General features: G+C 35.8%; 1 protein-coding gene across 3 annotated transcripts in view; it reads right to left on the bottom strand.

Moving 5' to 3' along the window:
* The window catches only part of LOC121734736 (G-protein coupled receptor moody), a 64,672-nt gene extending 50,351 nt beyond the window's left edge, over positions 1-14,321 (bottom strand). For all 3 annotated transcript variants that reach the window (XM_042125339.1, XM_042125341.1, XM_042125342.1), the window contains exon 1: positions 14,061-14,321. The gene's annotated coding sequence lies outside the window, so the exon portion shown is untranslated. The remainder of the gene's footprint in view (positions 1-14,060) is intronic.
* Positions 14,322-18,373: the final 4,052 nt, after the last annotated feature.

The raw sequence follows: 18,373 nt of genomic DNA, 5'->3' as shown, positions 1-18,373 counted from the left end.
TCTACTCTGGTAGTATATTATATATTATATATTATAGTCGTAGTAGATAGTAATGAAAATAATGTAGTGCGTGTACTAACTACTACATAATGGTACATCTTTATGACAGAGAGATCTCCTATATCGTTTGATAAATAATCGTATATTACGAGCCATAACGCTAGATAATACGTAATATCAGTAATACTATGTAACACTTAGCACGCAAGATCTTTTGTAGGGTGACCAGGCTTGTGTCTTCATTTTTCCAATAATATTATGTGCCCTTAATATTCTTATCGACTTTTTAAAAGCTTTTATTTAACTTGCTCTGTATGTATGTTCGGGTGAAATTTTGCAACTCAATTTTGAAGTAGATTTATTTAACCGATTGAGCTGAAATTTTGCATGCACGTTTAGTTTGGATGACAATGCACGATATGGTATGTGACATCACTCTAAATCCAATATGGCCGACCATCTAAGATGGCGAAATAGTTATTTTCTATGCAGTCCTACAATATGGATATTAAATGAAAGGGCTTTTTGAGAGCAACTCGAAATCTAATGTAATGTCATTCTACATCCAATATGGCGGCGGCTCATCCAAGATAGGGGAATAGTTATTTTTAATGCACTACTGCAATATGGTTATCAAATGAAAGGGCTTATTGAGAGTAACATGAAAGCGAATGTAATGTCACTCTACATCCAATATGGCGGCTCATCCAAGACACGGAAATAGTTATTGTTAATGCGCTTCTGCAATATGGGTATCAAATGAAAGGACTCGTTGAGAGTAACTCGCAAACCAATGAAATCGCTCCTAGTATATATTATAAGTAATAAATAATAATATAAGTAATTTATGTAATTTAGTGAGTCCTGACAACCCGTTGCTATTATAAATTTTAATCAATACAAGCTCTTATTAACCTTATATTTTTTAAAACATTTAAGTGCCTGTCTGTCTGACTTTCTGTCTGTCTGTTTGCTACCTCTTCCCCTTAAGCCGCTCAAACGATTTTAGTCAATTTACTATGAACTTAGATATTTTAAATCGCACTATAATTTCCACATATTAATTTCGGTATGTAGTTCCGGGTATCTACTTGCATAATTTTCGAAATTACACTCAAACCGTTTCGGCTAACGTATGATGAGTACAAAATGTGGTGTCCACTACATTACTCCTGACAACCCGTTCGAAATAATCGAATTTTGGTGCAAATTTCCGGGTAGTTACTTGCATAATAATGCTTATGCTGGCTACTCACGGCGCGTAATATCTCTAGCCGCGCCGCGCCAGCTAGACACGCGCCGTGTGAAGGTAGTGGTCCTAAGTGGCGCGGGTTGGCTCGAGCAGGCGCGTCCGATTTGATTAAAGTCGGTAACTTAAAAGGCGTGGCTCGGCGCGGCTCGAGCGGCTCGTGATATTACGCGCCGTGAGAACGGGTAGCGCGGACTCGCCTGTTGGCTCGTGCTCGCTTGCAAGTGCAAATCGGCTCGGCGCGGCGCGGCTCGAGATATTACGCGCCGTGAGAACGGGTAGCGCGGACTCGCCTGTTGGCTCGTGCTCGCTTGCAAGTGCAAATCGGCTCGGCGCGGCGTGGCTCGAGATATTACGCGCCGTGAGAAGCCAACATTACACTCGTCACTCAAGTATGACGAGTACAAAATGTAGTAACCGCGTGTCCACCACCGCTCGTGACGAACAATTAGAGATAATTGTGACGAACTGGACGCGATACGGGTCAAGTGATTATTAAACTAAAAGAGATATTCAGCTGGTGGAGCTTGTTACGAGCTGTGGTACCGCGTAGGGTCAGTTCACATTGAAATTGTATTTTTAAACGATGGCGTTAAACAAGAAAAATTCCAATAAGAGTAATGTAACGAGTGTCCAAGGTCCATGGACGGTAGTTGCTTTCCATCAGGTGACCCGTCTGAACGCTGCCCCCTTATTAAAAAAAAAACTTTTTTTTTTTTTTAATTATTTTAATAAGGAATTTTTGTCACACTAGTCAGGATGAAGCAACGTTGGTCATAATATGGGAACTACCTACTTATTAAAATTGCATACAAGATATTTGTATTCTAAAGACCTCATGGACCACAAAACTTGATGTCTTCCGTATAGACTCATGTCTAGGCAACTTTACGCTTAGAATCGTGTTATTAGACACGAGTCTAAGCGTAAAGTTAGTATAGCGTACCATTGTCAATCCTTTTAAATATTTATGTAAGAAATCGAAATTCAAACTTTTATTATTCGTAAAAAGTAGCAAAGGAAAACCAATAAGTTAATTATTTAATTAACCACTGATGAACGCACATTATTTGTAATTAATAATTATTCTTGTTATTTATCATGATTCATGACGCATTAATTAACTGTTTGTTTACATTTTCGTATGCATATTTTGAGAGTAATTAAATGTGATGACGAGTTTAAATAGTTTCAGCTTGATGACCCGCTGAACTTTGCAATACCTTCCTTCTAATATTATTAACCGACTTCCAAAAAACGAGGAGGTTATATATTCGGCTGTGGATATTTTTTTTTTGCCTATACCTTCCTTGGACTTCCATGAATATTTCAAGATCAAATAAAGCCAGACCAGTTCAGCCGTTCTCGAGTTTTAGTGAGACTAACAAAATCTAAAATTTTTATTTATTTATTTCAAATAAGGACAATTTGGCATTCTGATTCTTGTCCAAAAGTGCAAAATTACACATACTTGCCATTTTTATAATACTTAGGTAATATTATTTATGGAAACCTTTTAACGTTAAGTCGCTGTTACAAAAGTGATTTACAATAATTATTATTTGTCAAAATACTTCTTATTTTGAAAACACGCCAAAAAGCTACCCAAAAAGGCCAAAGATAAAAGATAATTATAATATATTATATTGTGTTATGTGTATAATAAAGTTCAAATTCTACAGTCATATAATATATTTACATAATGTCTTTTCCTCGTATGAAGATTAATCATAGATGCAAATAAGTGATTTGGAAACACTTTAAAATCAATAATAAAATAAGAGGACTAAGCGGAAATCATTTTTTGAACACGAATAAGATCACCTCTCGGTTAGTCATAATTCATTGGAAGCAATAAAGTAGTAATTTTGTAGTAGATAAACATTAATTATTATAGGCAATTAAAATTTTAAATTATTATGACGTCACGATTCACAAAATTCTTACTGCCGCACTCGGAAACTAATATTAATTGTATTTTACTCAAATGTAAATAAATGAAGATTTTGACAAAAACCCCGAACATCATCTGTCAAACATTCGCCATTTTGTTTCATTTATTTCACAGAATATTCGTCTCTGAGGGCGGCAATTAATGCTAAATGTTTACCTGAATACTAATATATTATTTATAAGCAATAACAAACAGTTATATGTGGAGACAAGAATTACGAATAAATAAGATAATAGATGACTAATTGCGTAAAGTATCTATAGAGTCTAGTCTCTACATTCAAGACTCTACAGACATGCGACTTTTTCGATGCGATCTATACTTAATACTTATGTTATAAAGCAGAAAGCCGACTCTTGACTCGGAGGTCGTGAGTTCGATTCCCGCGTTGGAAACATGTTAATTCCAAGTTTGGTTAGGACAATGCAGGCTGATCACCTGATTGTCTGACAAGTAAGATGATTTCTCCGGTCGAGCCGGCCCATTCGTGCCGAAGCATGGCTCTCCCGCGTATGTCCTTGTCATTATTGATCGCAGCGTGATGTTATAATATAGCCTTCCTCGATAACTGGACTTATATCTGGTCGCTGTTAAGCATTAGTGTCCTAACCCACAAAATTTTTTGTTGATAAATTTTGAATGCAGGGTTGTTCTAAATCATCTAAAGAACATAACTGCATTCATAACTCAATACGTAATTTTTATGTGGGTTAGTACACGAATGCTTAACGGCGTCCATTATTCTAACACAACAATATTTTTAATGCGAGCTCGTAGTTATTGTTCCTGCGATTTCCGCGCTCAAAAAATAAATTCTTCGGCTTTATAATAATAATAGCTCCCACACCGGTTTCGGTAACGGTGGCCGGTTTCATTGAAATCAGGCCAGCTACGCAGGAGTAATTTTATAGTGCCCAAGTGTGTGCGCAGTACACAAGAGCACTCTCTATTCCTTTACTCTCATAACCCAGTGGGACGGAAGACCGACACGACCGGCGAGAGATCAGGCGCAGGACCGACTTTTTACATGCCCATCCGACGCATGGATCATCTTACTTGTCAGACAATCAGGTGATCAGCCTGCATCGTCCTAACCAAACTTGGAAATAACATGTTTCCAACGCGGGAATAGAAATTCGAACCCACGACCTCCGAGTCAAGAGCCGCGCTCTATACCACTAGACCACGGAGGCGTTGTCTAGTGACCATTATACGGTAAAATTAGACCAAAAATTGTGTTTTTTGTATGGGAGCCCCCATAATTTTTAATTTTATTTTAATATTATTATTTAATATTAAATTACACTTATAAGTAAGGACTTTTAGAAAAATTAGGTAAATTGGTCCCGCCCTAAAAAGGTGGTTAAAATAAGATTCAATAGCCTTTATTTAATGAAATAAAAAAAAAATTGATTTAGAGTAACAAGTTTATGCCCTCTAATTCGTTTGGGGGGGGGGGGGGGGGCACTTACTATAGTCACTACACAATTTTTTTTTATCTGCGCCCTCGGACGGTTCTGGGTTGACAGCTGTCTAAGGTCGGACGCAGTGAAGGTTATAGACCTGGATCCCAGAAGGATAAGACATAACTTACTCTCTGATGGATGAAACCATAGGTTATTAGTAGAAATTGTACACGTGGTTTAAAAGTGGGAGAGCCATGCTTCGGCACGAATGGGCCGGCTCGACCGGAGAAATACCACGTTCTCACAGAAAACCGGCGTGAAACAGCGCTTGCGCTCTGTTTCGCCGAGTGAGTGAGTTTACCGGAGGCCCAATCCCCTACCCTATTCCCTTCCCTGCCCTCCCCTATTACCCTATTCCCTCTTAAAAGGCCGGCAACGCACTTGCAGCTCTTCTGATGCTGCGAGTGTCCATGGGCGACGGAAGTTGCTTTCCATCAGGTGACCCTATTTCATTTAAAAAAAAAAAACATAGTACAATAAACTTAATATCTCGAGTCAAACAATTGGACGCGCGTTTTCCGCGGATTTCTCTAGAATTCTCCGGTGTCAACTTCCTCGCATGAGGCGAATTAGAGGCTTCTATTTCATTCCATTCCGCGGCGGTGTAAAAGGTTGTGGATTTAGTAGTGCAAAGGACAGTTATTTCAAATGTTTAACCTATGTTTAACTTTTTTTAGTGTACAAGATATTAAATGTATAGGCATGAATAAAAACACATTTAGTAAACAGGAAAGGTCCTGAGAGGACCGTACTTCAGCGTAAATCAAGTATATTCAGCTGGGGAACACTTGGAGTTGGGTTTTGAGGTCAACAAGTACTCTAAACCTTCAAATACAAGGCACGAATTACCGATATCTACTATCTATACTAAATAAATGCGAAAGTGTGTCAGTACCCTGTCTGTTACCTCTTCACATCCAAACCGCTGAACCTATTTTCTCAAATTTTGTATGGAGATACTTTGAGCGTCATCTAGTCTAGTCTATATATATACTCGTATATATAAAACTGAAAGGTGACTGACTGACATGGTGATCTATCAACGCACAGCCCAAATCACTGGACCGATCGGGCTGAAATTTTGCATGCAGGTAGATATTATGACGTAGGCATCCGCTAAGAAAGGATTTTGATCAATTCCACCTCCAAGGGGTTAAAATAGGGGATGAAAGTTTGTATATAATAATAGTTATTAACGCGAGCGAAGCCGCGGTCAAAAGCTCGTATAATAATAAAATGTAGTAATTCTATAGATTAGGATGACCCGTGCGTTATAGGATGTAAAAGGCAGTCCTAAGCCTGGTTTCTTGCCAGTTTTTAATCCGTCCTCCTGGAATTAAACTTAAAGCCTAAAGAAACAGGTAGACAGTGTACACATACCTTAGCACTATAAAATGACTGCTGCGTCCTTAGCGTCTATAGGGTGGGTTGCACCAGAGGCGTTGTTATAGTTAAGTTTATAGGTTGTCGTCAAAATATATGGCGTCCATTATTAGCTATGTCCACACTGCAATTTCATCTTCAATTTTCGTCATCATCTTTTTATTCAACTTTCGTTTGGCATATTCAATGATTGAATGCGTCAAAATCCACCTGCGTTGGAAAGAAAAGTGTCATAGCGTCGCGGGCATGCCTCACGTACGATGTTGACTGCGCTATAACGCATGCCCTTGATGAACAAAAAAAGGCACAGTGTGGACAAAGCTATTGGCTTTTACTAGATATTAATTGACAGTTCATTTGACATTAAATTTTGTTATGGTTATAGTTAAAGTAAGTTGGTGTAACACACCTTAAGAGAACTAGCCACCGCCACCGAAATCGACGTAAAAGTTAAACGACAGAGTTCTATACCAAAGTAAAAATTTCCATACAGATTTTTTCCAAAGCTCGGGCTGACTTGTGTTAGGTACTAAAACGTCTACATTGTAACTTTTACACACGTGCACAATATTTACTTAATACAGTACGTGGTTACAACATATTAAAAAATTGTTATTCAGTCCGAGAAAATCCTAAGCTTAATATTGACTTGCTGAAACTAAAATTGTTACGTGCAACCCACGATTAAGTGAAAATTATATCAAATTCAACATAGGTGTTACGCACCAAAATTATTATGCAAGTAGGGTCAAATCAACGTATTTTTTGCGCTTTGTTTTGCTCTCTAAAGTTAAACTACTATAAATAGTAATTTTACATGTGGGTTTGCTATGTAATTTCTCAACTGTATGTGACGATTTATTTCATTAACGTGAATAGCACGACCACGTCGCTTTTTACATACAATTGGTTGTGATTTCGCGGTGTAGCGGCCAAACCGCTCGTTCGCGCGGACGCATATAAATCGAGCCAAGATATGTGCCTAAAGCTGGTTCCAGACTACGCTATAATATAATAGCATATAGTATCGCTCATAGCACAATAATATCGCGATTCGTGCACCATACATTGTTATGGACACGTTCCTACTGTACTGTACTAAGTATATATTATTGGCTTGCTATACGCAATGTATATTAAATAGCATAGTCTGAAACCAGCTTGATTAGCTCATTCTCTTAAAGAGAAACTATCAAATTACAGCATATTATTTTATGATTATTGTTTGAAAGTGCAACAGTCATAGCTAGACAAAACACTGCCGATCACATTCCAAATTCCATTGCCTAGATTGTGCATGACATAACTGCAGTTACTGCAATAGTTTAGCTATGATAAACACTCCGAAGTTGGACATGGTATCTCAGTTTGTCAACTTATGTACAAGTTGTGTTCAAAGTGTAAACTTCTGACTGTGTTAAATGTAATAGAAACCGAAGTTATGCCTTACGAGTTGCCTACAACAGTGTTATGCAACCTGTGGGCTGTGGGTCGCGACTCGCGAAGCGTCTGTATTCACCCAGGTCGCCAGAGGTTGGGAGAACTGTTTGAATAAAAAAAGGCGATAAAGATTCAAAATACATTAATAATTTAACCAAAAATGTAGATAGAGATGCAAAATAGCGGGTTGCGAAATATTTATTAATACCATCGCGGGTCGCATCATAAAAAAGGTTGGATGACTCTAGGCTACAACTAGGTGCAGAAATTCGTTTAGATTTTAGGCGCGGTTTTAGTGCGTTTTTTTGCGTTTTACGTGGACAACATGTTTATTAAATAATCATTAGATATTAAAGAAAAAAAAAACATTAAATATTATTTTAACAACCCATTAAAATAATGTATAAATCACAAGTTAAATGAAAATTCCATCAAAATACCTTCGGGAAAAAAAAATCCACCATAACAAAAATTACATAAGAATACAAAACAGAGTTAAAATTCATAAAGTCCTTGTAACTGTGACGTACGAAATAAATTGTGTTATAAAATGTGATTCTGTTGGCGAATTGTCTCCAGTATTTAGGTTAAGTGGTTTAAGGTGAGGAAAAATGAAGGAAAGACTTTGGAAGTTACGCGACAAACATGTCGACTTGTTATTATAAACAACTGTTAATTGTTTTGTTTTTGTTCTAATTTCGAATGTTAAAAATCAATATAGGTACCTACTTTATACAGAGTGTAACCAAAGTGACGTGGACGTGGGAGAGCCATGCTTCGACACGAATGGGCCGGCTCGACCGGAGAAATACCACGTCCTCACAGAAAACCGGCGTGAAACAGCGCTTGGGCTGTGTTTCGCCGAGTGAGTGAGTTTACCGGAGGCCCATCTCCTACCCTATTCCCTTCCCTACCCTCCCCTATTTCCTTCCTCACCCTCCCCTGTAATTCCCTTCCCTACCCTCCCCTGTTACCCCTTAAAAGGCCGGCAACGCACCTGCAGCTCTTCTGATGCTGCGAGTGTCCATGGGCGACGGAAGTTGCTTTCCATCAGGTGACCCGTTTGCTCGTTTGCCCCCTTATGTCATAAAAAAAAAGAATAGATAATAGTTGGTGTAACCAACAATATTATATGTCATAAAAAAAAAAGAATAGATAATAGTTGGTGTAACCAACAATATTATAATACTCTAGGGTTCATTTGAGTCCCTTGCAGCCTTGTATAGAGTTCACTGTAAAAATAGCAGCGCCGAAATAGTTCACAGCGAACTCTACAATATAAGGGAGTAGGTACACATACCTGCAAACCCTAAAGTATTATCACTTAGTTTTGATACTTTGTATAAGTATAGTAACATCAATTTTATAAATAAATAATCGGCTAAGTGCGAGTCGGACTCGCGCCCGAAGGGTACCGTACCGTTATAGAGGAAAAATAGGCGAAAATTTGGGTTTTTGTATGGGAGCCCCCCTTAATTTTTTATTTTATTTTAATATTATTCTTAAATATTGAAGTAGTCATATACTTAAGGCTTTTGTGAAAATATCAAGTGCCTACCTGTTGCTATTATTGATATCGAGCAAAAAAGGCCAAAAAAATCACTTTTGTTTTATGGGAGCCTCCTTTAAATATTAATTTTATTTTGTTTCTAGTATTTGTTGTTATAGCGGCAACAGATATACACAATCTGTGAAAATTTCAGAACTATAGCTATAGCGGTTCTTGAGATACAGCCTGGAGACAGACAGACGGACAAACAGACATCGAGTCTCATGAATAGGGTCCCGTTTTCACCCTTTGGGTACGGAACCCTAAAAAGTATGTCTGTCCGTAATACCTGGTCTCTGGTAATACGGACAGACACACTTTCTTATTAAAAGGCAACAGATATACGGAGTTACGGACTACGTTGCATATTTTCTGTTGCCTTTTTACCCGTTGTCTGTATATCACCTCTTTCCGCTTAAGCTTGTCAACCAATTTGGCTGTAATTTGATATGGAGATAATTTGAGTCCCGGTAAAAAAAGCTGGAATCGCGAAAAATGTACGGTTCTCATCTGATACACGAATTTGCTAATAAATATTGTCGTCTTAGAAACTTGATAGAAAATATCTGATAAAACTTTTAGCTATTTTTCTGCATTTCGAAATTAAAAAGAAAACTCGGACTCAATGTGTCTTTTGTAAGAATGTAAATCATATCTAACTATCGTTTTAAAATACGACATCCAGGAGGTGTTAACAGTCAACACCTTTGAACATTAAACAGGGAATTCTTGCCGCCGTCCGTCCGTCCCATTTTACCTCGGAGCTTCTATACCTAACCTTTATTTAGTCGGCTTAAGGGTGCTATTAGAAGTGTAAGGGACGTAGAAGACTCAGTCTATTTACGGAGAAGTCTAAAATTAATCGTCACTGCGGTTTCCGCTGTTCGTGGCGCTGTAGTGTAATTAATAACAGAAGGTATGCTGTTTCATTCAATTCCGTATTGTAATGGTGACGTGGTTCAACTTTGCCTAATGGTTCTCGATGATCTTCGGATTTATAGAACGGAGATTTTCTTTGCTATATTTTGCTATCCTAAACTATCCTTTATTTTCAAGCTATCCTATGCCCTTTCCTGTCTCTTGTATCAAATTTCATTTAAGGGGACGACTAACCCTAAAATGTCAATTTTATAATTCATTTTTATACTTGAAAATAAGCCCCGAATTGTTTCATTTTCTAAAATTAGATACTACATTATATTTCCGAGAATTCGATCTGAGCAAAAACACGATATCTTAAAATTTTCTCGATAGAAAAAAATCACAAAGATGCATCTAATTTTCACGAATTTTTCATTTATTGCCATAACCGTGCATTGAACTAAGTTAATATTTTAACACATTGTATAAAATTCTATCATTGAGAGATCGACCTAGCGGATTTTTAAAATGTTGTATATTTATCGAGTTATTGAGAAAAAACTAATTTGGCGATGAATCCGCGTCGTTTTTTTTCACCTGGCATATGAAAGACGGGCGTAAGTGTGAAGAGAGAAGGATGATGTTTGATTTTTGGGGTTAGTCGCCCTCAGTAAAGCCGCTATCATACGCATATGTACGTATGTTTTTATGTTTGTGTACGCATATCTCCAGAACTACAAGTCCGATTTGAGTAATTCTATGTTATAGTATAGATAAACTTAGGGAATATTGCAAGTTTCATCAAAATCGGTTCAGTAGTTTTCGAGATAGGGAATTTTAATTCTCAATTACGTACAACTTTGTAGTCGGTTTTAACTTTTTAAAATACCTAATTATTATCTTATTCATTCCAAATTAACTATATCACGATCCACGCTTTGAACGCGAAATGAGAGACAGGCGCATTTATATTAGTATATTCCTTTCGACACGGTCCAGTCCCTACCAACAGTGGAACCGGCTCGAATACAATATGAAATAGGCCAACGGTCGTTTGTCACCAACCAAATGTCTGAATGGGACAACTCTACTTATATTTAAGAGCTTTACTTCCGTGTCCATGACAAAAGGTGAGGCTAAGGACCTAGCAGTCTTTACAATTGTTTTTCTCGCTATTGAAAACAATATTCCACTTACATTTTATTGTATCTTATGAAGTTTGGCGATTTGGCAACCCTGCTTAGTTTAAGCAGGGTTGCCAAATATCCAAACTAGCTATCTTATAGCCGGTTTCAAGGTTTTTGACTAAGTTGTTCGTTAGTTTATGTTATAAACTCTAATACATTAAACAACCAACAACGTTTATTACTTGAAATTTAAGTAAACCGGTCAAAGCGTTAGTCAAGTAAAAAACCTCGAAACAGGGTATATTATGACTTATTATATGAATATACTTCTTTTTTAATGATTATTTGACATTTCAAACATATTATACTAGATCCACTTGTGCAGGTCTTAATTAAAATTTACCATGTAAGCTTGTTTATCTCTCTCGTTTAAAAAAAGATATATATTAATCCAGGTTTCACTTAAACGGCATCTGTGCAAGTGGACCTAAGTTCATTGTGCAGTTTAAGTACTTAACTTTTAACCCCCACAATTAACTGTAATTGATGGTAGACACGTCAGCAACCATACGACAATTTTCTTAGTATCTGCAGTGTCATATTAGTTATGACTTATGTCATGTATTGTTACAAATAATAATAATTTGCTAATGGTTTGGCTTCAGAGAAAAACATAGTACTATGTAAACGTTGCCTAATGCAGAAGACAACATTGCGCATTTACATATTATGCAGATATAGATATTACATAGGTAGACTAGAATGACTAATGACTACATTTAAGGTCCATTGGCATAGATCTGGGGTTTTAAGTTAATTGCAGGTTACATATTTCGTCATTCATAATAATTTATAATAATTAATGTTAAGAATAATACTCTTTTAATAATATTATGGTACAGGCGATCACTTTTTGTTTAAAGTGCAAAACATTAGGTAAAGAAAAAGATACGTTATTTATCAAAATGTAGCCATTTTAATCGCTGAATTACTATGGAGAAAATACTTTCAAGATGTACCTACTAAGCAAAGTTATCAAATAATGAAAGTTTGTTAGGCTACAGAAGTTGGGCCTACTCGTGCGGGAGTGGTATCAACATAAGACTAACTACTATTGTGAATCCCTCTTCGTAAATATTTATTTCCAAAGGTCGTGGGAACAAGAATATATCAAGGAAAATTTTAGGAATTTCACGCTTCAAAACTAAGTACTTTGTAGCCAAACAAGTTTTTCGAGGTAACGTCGAAAAGTAATAATTTTATACTTTAACTTTAAGAGACCAGAAATTGGCTCTTATGGTTATTGCATCTGGCATAAAACTGTGCATCCCTCGTATCCAGAACTTTATGGCGCCAAAGTCTAGATCAATAAACTAGAACTAGGTCAGCCTGCGTCACGTAGGATCACTAGGTCCTTACTCCTTCCAAGGACGTTGGGAAGGCTTGCATTGCATAAATTTTAGACAAAAATGCATCTTCGTATTAAAATGCAATGTTGCTTGTTCCTTGAAAGAAGTTTTTGTATTAGATGCTAAGGTTTGCTTTAAACTTTAAAAAATATATTTAAGGTTAGTGATAATGAAAATAATAATTTTCATATTTTGGCGCAGTTGATTTAAAAGCATCTTATATTATTGTATGGCTGATTCTCCGCCCGAAGCCAGCAACTTTATTTTCGCGTTGGAACCATTTTCCCGGGACTCAATGTATCAACATACCAAATTCCAGCAAAATAGGTTCAGTGGTTTGGGTGTGAAGAGGTAACAGACAGACATACTTTCGCATTTATCCTATTAGTATGGACTTTTTTTTCTATAGCGTATGAAAAATGCAGTACATCATATTACATATTAATATTAAATCAAATTTGACTGTACCAGTATATTATAAAGAGATAACGAAACCTTGAATCGTATAATGATTCAAAGAAAATTTGAAAGAAAATATTAATAAAACACGTATTAGAAACCGTATACGTGCTTGTCTTAATTTAATATGTGAGTGAATCGTTAATGATTGCTTAACTAATGATGCCTTAGCCCTAATGTCCAGTTCCAGGGATAGACTCAACTCAATAGTTAAAGCAAAAATCAATAGGCGTGATTTCAAAAGTAATGATAAGCTATAACGTGCACTTTCGTACAAGAAAAAGTTTAGCCACAATAGTAACATAAAATTGGGCAGTTTTTTATACTTTGACTGTTATTTAAATGTTCATAGTATGTAAACACTTTCTTTAAAACTTTCGAGCGGTGTACGATTTTATTTGTGATATTTCGAGAGACATGTTACAGTATTTGAAGTTCTGCCAGATTTTATATCATGATGGAAATTTACACGGACAGGACATAAATTAGTGAAATGACAAATTAATGTTTAATTTTATTGATACTTTGACATAGGGAGGACTTTTATATTTTTGGCAATAGCAAAATTTGCGCACGTTTGAAAATTGAATTCGAAAGTATATTATGATTCAGAAAGATTTTTAAACTAGCCTGAGTTAATACTCAAAATAAAATATAAATATGCTTTTTGTCAGTTTTAGCGGAATATAAGAGAATAATTCATTGTATTATTTTTTAAAACATTTATCGTTTCAATTTATGCATTTAAAAACAGCTTTGATAAAAAACGATCTAAATTGCTGTGCCTTTTTGTTATGCATAGAATAAATTAAACATTGATAATAGTAATATTTGTTATGTTTTTTAATTTATATTATTGTATCTATAGTAGGCCTATAGAAACTTCCAAATTACGTATATACCTATAATAATTATTTTGATTCACAAATCACAATAATGTTAAAATTATATTATTTGCAAGCCATTTACAAAATAAAAGCTAGATATTTTGACAGTAGTATTAACTAATAGGGCAATAATATAGGCCGCTGTTAACCACATTTTTAATTTACATCGCTCATTATCAAGCGCATTACAATATATTTTTTTCTATTGATGACTAAAGCCTCAATAATTTTGCATTGTAAGAACAGGTAGATGTGTCATATTAAATTACCGCTTACCTCAAACAAATCCAATGTTATTGTACACTGTCACCCACAAGGTATTGTTTGAATCCCTTGAAAACACTGATCAATACATAATACAGGGTGGTCATAACAATCGCACGGAGTACGTATGACAATGTGCCTGTCATCACAATTTGAAAAAAGAACAAGTTTTAATGATTAAAATATGATTATACGCGAATTCCCGCCAATACGTTCCCCGCGCAACACGTCCGTACGCAACGAACGTCACCACAAAACTGACACAGCCAGCGGCGCACGGCGCAATGCGCATGCGTGTGCGCATTGTCAACCGATAGGTACTGACTCATTCAAAGCCGGCTGCGTCATTCATGGTTGGCGAATCTCAATTTTGTAACTTCTATGGTTGAGTCAAGGTATCAAATGCGATACACGGTTTAATCTATTCAAATTTTGTTCGACTTAAGATGAATGTCTCGCAACGATAAGAATTTCGCGGTTATTGTTTGTATTTGTATTACTAGGTACTAATGAAGTAGAAAACTATTGAGATATTATAATAAAGCCGAGCTTTGTGAGAGTTCCGTGATATTTTTTTCGTAAAGTGTACCACTTAATGATAAAAAAATATCGTTGGTTTTTATCCACAGTCTATTCTGTACAAAACCTTTTTTGCCTCTTCTATAAAAATGTGAATCAATTTCCGTATTGAGACGAGTTATCCATACGGAAGATGATAATTGGAAACACTATTATCGCTAATGTATTATTAAACTAAAGTATTACATAAGTTAGAGTCTTATCATTGACCTACTGTTCTTATTATCGCTTATTTATTATTTTTTGCCATTTAGTTTAAAAAATATATTACATAAAAAATGCGTCATTGAACCAAAAATATCGTCTCTTGAACATCCGTATTTCGTAACAATATTTTATTATACTTAGGTAATTTTTAAAAGATCTTATATTATTTGAGTATACGAAGTATCATTTTTTGTTCAACTTATCGTCAATTAAACCAGATTATAGGTTATTATAAATAATTGTAAAATATAAATGACGTATAAACGTATACAGCTAAGCTGATGTTTAAAAAATATAATAAACCTTAATTTCCACTACCAAAAAACTAGACTTTATACAACATGAGGGGCCGCTCCTTACTGTGAAAACATTGTTTTAGACTTTCAGGTAATACAAGATACACTAGATGCACCTTGATATTGGAGGAGGAGTAGTCAACTGTAAACTGTTCTGAAAGGACACAGTAGTCTTTATGTTGTTAAAAATATAGTTTCGGCGCTATAATTAACCAATTCAAACAAACGAAATATCTACGTCTTGTTAATAAAGTTAAGCGTTTACTACAAAAATTTTTTTGTCGTTGGAAAGACATATTTTGTCTTTAAGGAAAATAAAAATATATTGGGGCAAATGGAAATAAATATATATGTCGCATTTCAAACACCGCATGTTTTTGAGAAATCGTAAAAATGTTTTTATCTTTTTTATTTTTAATCAATGTGTGTAGTTTGTGTAGATATTCGATTGACAGAAGTTTCGAGCTTACCGATTTAGTGTCTAAACACACCATGCCGAAATTACCTACGTCGCATTATATTGTATGCGTTTGACATTGCTGACGTAATCATGCCGAACTTCAGCCGCGGAACTTCGGCATGGTGTGTTTAGACCATAAAGTTAATATACCTAGCGGAATAGAGAAACAAAGGCCTGAGCAAGAGATATGTCACAATCAGTAAAACTGCCTGGTAAAAAGAGACGTGTGATACATGACAGCAGCACTCTTTTTTTGACGTCCAGTCGGCACGTGCCGCACGTTGACAATTTAATCTCATAGAAATCATGTTCAATCATGCTTGTGTAAGTGTATACGTACACATATTTTTCACACAGATGAAAACCAATTTTGGTTTCGTTTGACAGCTCGAGATTGTCGCTCTATTCCGCTAGGTATATTAACTTTATGGTTTAGACACTAATATTTTCATAAATATATAACAGGATGTTACAAAACAAAGTGATAATCAAGTTTTATTTTGATGCAATATTAAATTCATGTTTGTGCACGTCCTATCTGCTATCCTAATCCAATCTCTCGCTGTAGGGCTGCTGGAAGAGATTTCTATTAGAAATAAGCAGATCCTATTGTCGTCTTACTGTGTGTAAATTGTTATTTTGTGAATATTTCTTGTGCACAATAAATGATTAAATAAATAAATAAAAGTGTGTTTGTCTGTCTGTTCTTCATGCCCAAACTGCTGAACCGATTTATCTGTTTGGTAGTTCCCGCACGATAAACGAATTTTGGCGCAACGGACTTGTGGGCGTCATTTAGGTTTAACCGACTTCCAAAAAGGAGGAGGTTATATGTTCGTCTGTATATCTATTTAAATAAAACTCAAAGGTGACTGACTGACATTATGATCTATCAACGCACAGCCCAAACCACTGGACCGATCGGGCTGAAATTTGGCATGCAGGTAGATGATATGACGAAGGCATCCGCTAAGAAAGGATTTTGATCAATTCCACCTCCAAGGGGTTAAAATAGGGGATGAAAGTTTGTATATAATAATACTTCTTAACGCGAGCGAAGCCGCGGGCAATAGCTCGTAATGTTATAAATGCGAAAGTGTGTTCGTCTGTCTGTTCTTGATGCTCAAACTGATGAACCGATTTGGCTGTGTTGTTCCCGCACGATAAACGAAATTTGGCGCAACGGGGTTGCGGGCGTCGTCTAGTTTTGTATATGTATACATTACAATCCGAAAGCGTTCTCAATTTATCCATAATATTTCTTTATGATTATGATAGTTCATGAGTTCTGTCCCCCGTCGGTAACGGGCACATCCTCATTACCGACGAGGGGACTCGTGGGGGACTGATAAACAAATTGCGGGTAACACTTCGCTCCAAGGTAATGGGACTGAACACGATCCGCCGGGGCTCGATTTTCATAACTCGAACTCGAAAGAATGTCGCTTTGATCTCAATCATGCACCCATAATAATCCATACCATTATAAAAACACGAAAGTGTGTCTGACTGACTCTTACTGCTGCTGAACCGATTTTGATGAAATTTAGTATGCAGACTCTTTGAGTCCCGGAGAAGGACCTAGTTTTTACCTTGGAATAATGTACGATTTTTTTCAACTTCTTAAACATAAAATTAAATTAAATCGGTTCCCGGGGTTAAATAAACGATTTTTTTATATTAATAATTTTGTTAGGGGTATATAGTCGCCAAATTTCGTCCCCGAACCTAATTCCGTCCCCTTCGATATCTACTTATTTAAAAACTGCCATCTATCATTAGTGGCACGAGCTAGTTGCATCAGTCGGTCATTGTGAAGAAGTGAGGGCATCACGCCTTTTGTACCGGCATGGCAGGAATTGGAAAATCAAAAAAAGTTTTCAAAGTCAGTTTTTCATTGAAATATTCTTGGATACCATAAAATATTGAGATTGATACAATTTGTTTGTAAAACTAATTATTATTACCTCAGATGTTAATCGATTAAGTAACCTTTTGAGATTATAATACGTTTTTTGTTTAAGTAGATGAACCAAAAAAAAATTAAAATTTCCTAATACCCTTACATGAACCTAATATTGTCCCCCAAGACGGTATTACGATCTCAAACAGTGAATTGATCTCGAACGTTCATATCACTTCTTTTTGCTTGAAACTGTAGAAAAATATGTTTTTTTAGGGTTCCGTACCCAAAGGGTAAAAAATAAATGGGACCCTGTTACTGAAACTTCGTTGTCTGTCCGTCTGTCTGACTGTCTCCAGGCTCTATATCGAGAACCCCTATAGCTAGACTTCTGAAATTTTCAGGAATTGTGTTATATATATTCTGTTGCCGCTACAACAACAAATACTAAAAATAAATATATTATATTTATCCCTTTAATATATTTATATTAAAGGGACGGAATTAGGAGCCCAAAAATAAATGTTGAAAATATGAGTGTTTTTGTTTTTACTTTTAAACTTTTCCTGAAAACGTTAACGCATTTTTGATTATTTTTAAGAATAAAGGAATAGTGAAGCTAAAGTTTGATGTTTGATTTATAACTGTAGTATTTTATTTTTTTAGAACGTTTTTAAAAAAGGGGACGATATTTGGCGACTGTACCTTACTACATTGCTTACTATATTGGCTGTGAAAATTGAGTAAACTTAAAACCAGAGTTAGGAAATAAACCGCGAGTATAATGATTTATAGCACTTCCAAGTTTTCGAACAGGGATTAAAACTACAAACTAGATTTGTATTTCGAATCAATCAAACTATTTTCGGCTCAAACTATC

This window comes from Aricia agestis, chromosome 16 (assembly GCF_905147365.1).
Source record: "Aricia agestis chromosome 16, ilAriAges1.1, whole genome shotgun sequence".
NCBI classification, from domain to species: domain Eukaryota; kingdom Metazoa; phylum Arthropoda; class Insecta; order Lepidoptera; family Lycaenidae; genus Aricia; species Aricia agestis.
This window is presented reverse-complemented; position numbering and strand designations above follow the sequence as displayed.